Source organism: Triticum aestivum, chromosome 2B (assembly GCF_018294505.1).
Source record: "Triticum aestivum cultivar Chinese Spring chromosome 2B, IWGSC CS RefSeq v2.1, whole genome shotgun sequence".
NCBI classification, from domain to species: Eukaryota; Viridiplantae; Streptophyta; class Magnoliopsida; order Poales; family Poaceae; genus Triticum; species Triticum aestivum.
The window spans coordinates 103,969,927-103,977,747 of NC_057798.1; the positions used below are offsets into that span (position 1 = coordinate 103,969,927).

The following is a 7,821-nucleotide window of genomic DNA, read 5'->3' on the forward strand; positions in this document are numbered from 1 at the left end:
CGTCGCCGGGCTGCCCCGTCCACCACTCCGTCGCTGGAACGCCATCGCCGCCGTCCTCTCCGCTCGACGCTGTCGCCGGAGACCACCTCGTCGGACTGCCTCCCCTACATCGTCGGCATCCCCGTCTTCGTCCTCGATCCCCGCTGCCCAGTCCCTGCAACCCCTTGTGAGCGCCACCCCCATCTCCCTCTCTGACCCCGCGCCAGAGTCGTCCTCGACGGGACACGCTCGCCCGCGTGCTCCCGCAGCTCCGCCCGACCCTCGCCCCATAGCCTTCCCTGCGGCCTGGTGCCCGTGGCCACCCTCCCATGTACAGCACCCGCACCGTGGCCTCCCCGCCCGGCAGCCTCTTCTCCCATAGCACTGCGCTCCCGCCCGAGCGCACACGCCCCCGTCCGGCCACTGATGCCCCTTGCCCAGCGCTCCTCGCCGCGGGCGCCTCTCCACCGGCCACAGCCAGCGCGCCCCGCTCCGGCCATGGCCTCGCCCTGGCCACCGCCCCCCTGCTCCGGCGCCTTGCCAGGTCCGCCCGCACCTGGGTGTGCGCCCGCTCAGGCCGCGTCCTGCACCCGTGCCTGCTAAGCGGCGCCCGATAGGCTCCTGTGCCTATGACATGTGGGGCCCAGCCCTCGAACGTTAAAAAAAGAGATATAAAAATGGATTAAAAATAAATAAATAAATAAGAATATTAATTAACTAGATTAATTAAGTTATTTAATCCTGAATAGTTGACTAGTTAAATTTACTTAACCTGCTAATTAAACTAAGTAACTGTTAATTAGATATCAGTCAATGGCAGAATGGACCCACGCATCAGACTGACCAAGTCAACTGACTGTTGACTACTGACATCACCCTGATGTCATGCTGGCATCATAATGGCATTTTCTAATTAAATTAATTCTAAAAATGAATTAAATCTTTAAAAATTAATATAAAATAGTCCATAACTCGGATGAAAATACTTTGTACATGAAAGTTGCTCAGAACGACGAGACGAATCTAGATACGCAGTCCGTTCGCGCACCACACATCCCTAGCATATCAAACCTGCAATTTCACCTCCGGTTCATCTGTCCGAAAATGCAAAACATCGGGAATACTTTCCCGGATGTTTCCCCCTTTCGTCGGTATCTCCTCCTACCGCGTTAGGGCACACCTAACACCGCTCTGCTTCGCCATGCTTATGTTTGCATTATATTTATTGTTTCTTCCCCCTTTTCTCTCCGGTAGACTACGAGACCGACGCTGCTGCTGCCCCGTTCGACTACGGAGTTGACGACCCCCTCCTTCTTGCCAGAGCAACCAGGCAAGCCCCCACCTTGATCACCAAATATCGCCTATTCTCCTCTATACTGCTTGCATTAGAGTAGTGTAGCATGTTACCGCTTTCCATTAATCCTATTCTAATGCATAGCCTGACATTGTTGCTACATCTGTTGATACCTTACCTGCAATCCAAAATACTTAGTATAGGATGCTAGTTTATCATCTGTGGCCCTACATTCTTGTCAGTCTGCCTTGCTACACTATTGGGCCGTGATCACTCGGGAGGTGATCACGGGTATATACTATACATATATACATACTATACAGATGGTGGCTAAAGTCAGGTCAGCTCATTGAGTACCCGCACGTGATTCTGATGTGGGGGCTGGAAGGGCAGGTGGCTCCATCCCGGTAGAGGTGGGCCTGGGTTCCCGACGGCCCCCGACTGCTACTTTGTGGCGGAGCAACAGGGTAGGTTGAGACCACCTCGGCGAGAGGTGGGCCTGGCCCTGGTCGGCGTCCGCGGTTACTTCATAATAACACGCTTAACGAGATCTTGATATTTGATCTGAGTCTGGCCATTGGCCTATACGCACTAACCAACTACGCGGGAAAGATATGGGCACTCGACGTCGTGGTATCAGTCGAAGCCTTCGTGACGTCAGCGACTGAGCGGCGCGCGCCGGGTTGGACTGCGTTAACGCAAGTTCCTTTGTAATGGAGGTTGCTAGGTCTGCTTTTGGTCGCGTACGCAATGTGCAGGTGTGCAATGGGCGATGGGCCCAGACCCCTGCGCGCATAGGATTTAGACCGGTGTGCTGACCTCTCTGTTGTGCCTAGGTGGGGCTGCGACGTGTTGATCTTCCGAGGCCGGGCATGACCCAGGAAAGTGTGTCCGGCCAAATGGGATCGAGCGTGTTGGGTTATGTGGTGCACCCCTGCAAGGAAGTTTATCTATTCGAATAGTCGTGTCCCTCAGTAAAAGGACGACCTGGAGTTATACCTTGACCTTATGACAACTAGAACTGGATACTTAATAAAACACATCAGACAAGTTCCACAGACAACCCGGTGATCGCTTTTCCACAGGGCGACGAGGGGAGGATCGCCGGGTAGGATTATGCTATGCGATGCTACTTGGAGGACTTCAATCTACTCTCTTCTACATGCTGCAAGATGGAGGCTGCCAGAAGTGTAGTCTTCGACAGGATTAGCTATCCCCCTCTTATTCTGGCATTCTGCAGTTCAGTCCACCGATATGGCCCTTTACACATATACCCATGCATATGTAGTGTAGATCCTTGCTTGCGAGTACTTTGGATGAGTACTCACGGTTGCTTTTCTCCCTCTTTTCCTCTTTTCCCTTCTATCCGGTTGTCGCAACCAGATGCCGGAGTCCAGGAGCCAGACGCCACCGTCGATGACGACTCCTACTACACTAGAGGTGCCTACTACTACGTGCAGGCCGCTGACGACGACCAGGAGTAGTTTAGGAGGATCCCAGGCAGGAGGCCTGCGCCTCTTTCGATCTGTATCCCAGTTTGTGCTAGCCTTCTTAAGGCAAACTTGTTTAACTTATGTCTGTACTCAGATATTGTTTCTTTCGCTGACTCGTTTATATACGAGCACTTGTATTCGAGCCCTCGAGGCCCCTGGCTTGTAATATGATGCTTGTATGACTTATTTTATTTTTAGAGTTGTGTTGTGATATCTTTCCGTGAGTCCCTGATATTGATCGTACACATTTGCATGCATGATTAGTGTACGATTGAATCGGGGGCGTCACACAGCCCACCAAAGTGACCCTTTCAAGGCTCCCGCAAGGTGTACCCCTTGCCTACTTGCTCTAGTCAAATAGAAAAAACACCAAAATTAAGTATACCTTGCATCTGTCTACAGGACCACGGGAGCTCCTAGTTGCTGCGTAGGTTGGCAAATAGGCACCAATCACGCACCCGTCTGCGCCCCGCGTGCATTTTGGGCTGGCCCATGTGCGGTTCGAGCACCCTTGTCTTTTTTATTTTCCTTCTTTAGTTTTTTTTGCTTCTTTTTGTTATTATTACTTCAAGAACTGTTAACTAATCTCAATTTTTAAAAAAAGTGTTCATGATTTTATTTTATTTTCTAAATTTCCAAGGTTGTTCATGAATTTGGAAAGTACAAAAATTCAAAGAAATGTCAATGAAATTGAAAAATGTTCAGCATTTTACCAAATATTCAAGATTTTGGAAAAAAAATCAAGATATTCTGAATTTCTTTTGTGACAAACATTTTCAGAAGTTGTCAATGCTTGCAAAGTTTCATCGTGAAATAACATTTGTAGAAGTCGTGACAAAAAAAATCGATGCTTCAAAAATGACATTTCCAAAAGCATTTTGGAGTGACGTTTTTTGCCACTCCTTCTACAAATCTTTCACATGCACTGAAAACATTTGTCAATGTTCGTTACAAAAAAATAGAACTTTGTGAATTTGTTTTTTTTAAATCGATTTTACTGTTCATTTGAGCTCGAGACCAGAAGACTACTTCCTCCTACTTCATTCCTTCATATAAAAAATCCATCGTGTCATTATCGACAATATGCGGCCATTTCCTAGGAGAAAAAATCACTCATGCATGACAAAAACAAATTCAATGTCATGCGTCAAGTTTGTCAAGGAAATCCAAAAAAATAAGATACTTATATACTGATCTGACGGCTGCTGTTTCTTTATCAGTCTGATTTGATGGCGCGGTTGGCCAGTTACTCCCTGGCGTGGGGTAACCCGGTCATAAATTCCGGGCGAGCGGATCAAATCAAATCAAAGATTTGGAAGCCTTTGCGCTCAAGCAAGCGTCGACGATACACGGCAGCGCTCGAGTGTCCGTGTCTCCGGGCGTCTCGTCGTCCCGCGCGAGCGCAGCGCTCATCCCGTCCGTCACACGTCGCCCCCCACTCTCGCTGTCCATCCATCCGTCAACCCGCGCGTCCATCCGCCGTCTTTTCCCCCGCGCTGCGCTCCATGTAATCGACAGCGTACGGAACCCATTCATTCAAGCCGATGGATAGGTTGCGTGTGCATCTCTTGAAAAAATCTACTACGAGGGTTTCAGCGCGCGGCATGAGGCGAGATCACAGCGTGTGGTGAGCAACGCTGTGGCCGTTTACGGGCCGATCGGCCGCCCAGCCGGCCGGGCGGATGGACGACGGTCTGCTGCCGAAGCAGCACGGCGTGCTCGCCCCCCCTGTGTGCTGCCGGTAAAGAAGATCGGCAGTGAACTGGCCTGCAGTTTGCTCACCCCCTCTGGACATCGACGTACGAACGGAGTGCGGTGGCGCTCGTCATGCTGGCTCCTTCCTTAATTTTGTTCAGAGATGTCAGGTAGCCTGTGTTTCTTAATCGAGTGTCCAGATTAACAGTACGGGATTAAAAACTAGGGTTGTTGGTTTGAAAAGGGTCGTGGGCTATGGCCTGCAAACTGACCTTGCAACAGCTAGCAAAATGGTGTTTTGTCAACGGTATAATTAAACCGATCGATGTGAACTCGACCGTTCTATAATACTGCAGGACCATTTGGTTTCCATTTGGCAATTTGGTACGCCGGACGTCGGCCATGAACCGGCAGCGACACGCTGTCCACGTGTGCAGGGCTATCAAGCAGGGAGCAGCAGATAGCATGAGATGAGAAGTCGCCCTCGTCACAGCCGTGACAGCCGCGTAAGTGGCCCGACAGGATTGCAGCCAAGTGAGGCCTTCACAGGCTCGCTCGCCCGCTCGATGGCCCCAAGAACTAAACTGATTAATCGTCCGGATAGACGGCACTGTTGCCGCGGCATCTGCATGCCGGATGCTCTCCTCTCCGGCTACAATCTTTCCCACCTCCAGCGAAACCGTCTCCCGGTCTCTCCACCACCATCTCTCTTGCTCTTCTGGAACGGGTATAAAAAGGGAGGGGGCGCCTCTGCCTCCTCTCCATCGCCATTAGTGCCTCACGCTCCTCACTGGGAAAAGGGACAGACTACACTGGAAGGATCAGCGAGAAGGACCGCGCTGGAGAAGCAGGGCACGTGCATGCATGCGAGCGCGCTCGATCTCCTCCTGCCTCCGCGGGTGGGATCAGAGCTGCTAGCCCTGCACTGCACTGCACGTGTTCTTCTCCTCCATCACGGTCGTTCCTCGCTCCGGAGCCCGGCGCCGCCGTCGGCCTGCCACGCCCGCCCGCGAGCACGAACCGTACCACGTCGTGTGCCCTCCGGTCCCACGGTCGATCCACGAGGTATGCGTAGAGCCGCGTCTTCAATCTTGAACCGCACTACGTTGAGCGCTAGCATGAATCGTACTCTTAAGACGTTGTATGCCCTCCATGGCCGCTGTTAGTTTCACTTTCACGGCGACACTGGTGTATCTTCAACCTTGATCCGGCCGCTGTTAGCTTCATGGCGACACTGATCCATGCGCTCAATTCCAGCCGACAAGGCAATGCATTTCTCGCAAGTATTTCGTGTTTTTAAGCTCTTGCTTCCCACTCTAGCTAGTTAATTCGTATCGATCGATTTGCGTAAGACCTGCTGCTTTGCTCATTCTGTCATTCATACTGCTTTTCGCCGGAGAACAGGCTAGCATGTTCCTGCAATCCTGCATATACATTTCCTTTTAGAATAAAAATTATGGACACTTAATTTTTATACTGGCCCCAAAGGAATAATAGTACAAGTTCATCTCCCTCTCTATATAGTAGTATAATACTACTCCAATTGGCATGTGTAGAAGAGGCAAGTGTACATATCAAATTTTTGCCTTTAGCGTCTCAACTTGGTTACAACCGAAGATTCAACGCGACAGACAGAGGAACCGACAAGTTCCTTGCGCGCGCTGCCCCTTGACTGTATCAAACTGGTGTGCGTGTGTTATGTTCTTCATACACTGCGTCAGTACGTGTGCCGATGCGAGCGTGCATGTCTACATGTGACACGCACAAGAAGTCAAGAAGGCGCGTCGCGGACCAACCCTCGGCCTCATTGGCCACCCTCGTCGATCGACCGGGCTTAGTGTGGTGCACATCACGCCCTAGTTTATAATTGCAGATAGATTGGGCGAGTAATTACAGGCATCTACGTCAGGTACAACTTTTGGGTAACCGTCATTGTCCCGCGGATTCACGGTGGCCTGGTCGGATTTGCTGCTTTAACTCCTTTTGAAAGATGATTTTCGTTCGTTTTGACATGACCACGCCTAGAGCTACAGGCTATAGCCCTTGCGGTAATCTCCGTTTTTCTCTATAGGGGGGAGAAAATTGGCCTTCTGGCACGAGGCTAGCTAGGGGCGTAGGGAAACTGAGGCCCTGTTTGGTTCGGTTGTGGATTTCTAAAAGCAGCTGTGAAAAATCTGCTGTGAAAAAACAGCTGTGAAAAATCTGATGTGAAAAAGATGTAGGTCATTTGGCAAACCAACTGATACAGCTTTTTCAGATTTTGGCCCGCAGCGGAATCAGATTTTGGAAAGCACGTCCTGGGCTGCTTCTCCTTTTGGTTCAGATTTTGGCAGCGGATTTCTGAAATCGGATTCTGCTGGGTTCGCCCTTTGGTTCAGATTCTGCTGCGCGGCAGCGGAATCCGTTGATAAAAGCTGAACCAAACAGGGCCTGAGTGTGACCTTGGCCCCTCTGGGTTGGTGGAGGGAGGTGCGGATCCGATCAAGGAGGCAAGTGCACCGAGCAATTGCAACGACGACATTGGGAGCACTCGCCATTTGGTCTGATATAGGCCAGAACTAAAGCTTGCGATGACTGTGGTTGCAATTATTCCGGTTCAGTCTCTTTTCTAGCAAAGTGTTCACCTCTTAGATTTTTTGTATGTATGGAAGTGTTGGTTGTCTATTTTACCTCTCTACACCGGCCCACTAGCAGCTAGGTGTGCTCCGTACGCCATGTACTGAGATCCAGCACGATTGCACGAATCCCTGGTGTAACTGAGATGGCGTAGAGAAGCATGCATCACGCAAAGTTTTTACGCAATTTATTACAGCAACAAAATAATGAGCTTGTTTGAAACTTTGGCCAAATCAGACTCCATGCTCGGGTAACCCTTTATGATGCCGAAGTTGTGTGTATCTATGCATGCCACTTGTGTTGGCGTCAAGATAGATGTCATCCCATTTTGCCCTGTGTCTAACGCGGAACCCCCTCGCGTTGCCACCCAGGGCGACGCTAGGGGGCCCAAACCCTAGCGCCGCCGGCCCCTCCTCCCTGGCAGATTCCTGCTGCTAGCGTTGGTTGCGGTGGCGGTGGCGCACGGTGCCAAAGGTGCTAGGGTGGGAAGGTTGCGGTGGTTCCTCCATGAGGTGGCTAGGGAGGCTCATGTGGGGTGGCCTTGCGCGGCGGCCAGAAAGAAGGTCTTGGTTGTGCGGCGGTAGCAGGTGAACAGATGGCCGGTGGGGTGATCTCGTGGGCAACCCTATTATGTGGTGGGTGTGGATCTGGCGTCTCGGCAAAATTTGTCGCGACATGGCTTTGGCATGCTGGTGGCGCGTGGTGGGACCAATGTGGGTCGGCTGGAGGCCCTCTACCGGCATT

The 7,821-nt window shown here is 51.2% G+C and overlaps 1 long non-coding RNA gene across 1 annotated transcript; it reads left to right on the forward strand.

The window, feature by feature from the left end:
- The first annotated feature begins 5,115 nt into the window (after window positions 1–5,115).
- Window positions 5,116–7,313, forward strand: LOC123040661 (uncharacterized). Its single transcript, XR_006418224.1, has 2 exons — window positions 5,116–5,526; window positions 6,719–7,313. It is a non-coding gene; the product is annotated as an uncharacterized lncRNA (long non-coding RNA).
- Window positions 7,314–7,821: the final 508 nt, after the last annotated feature.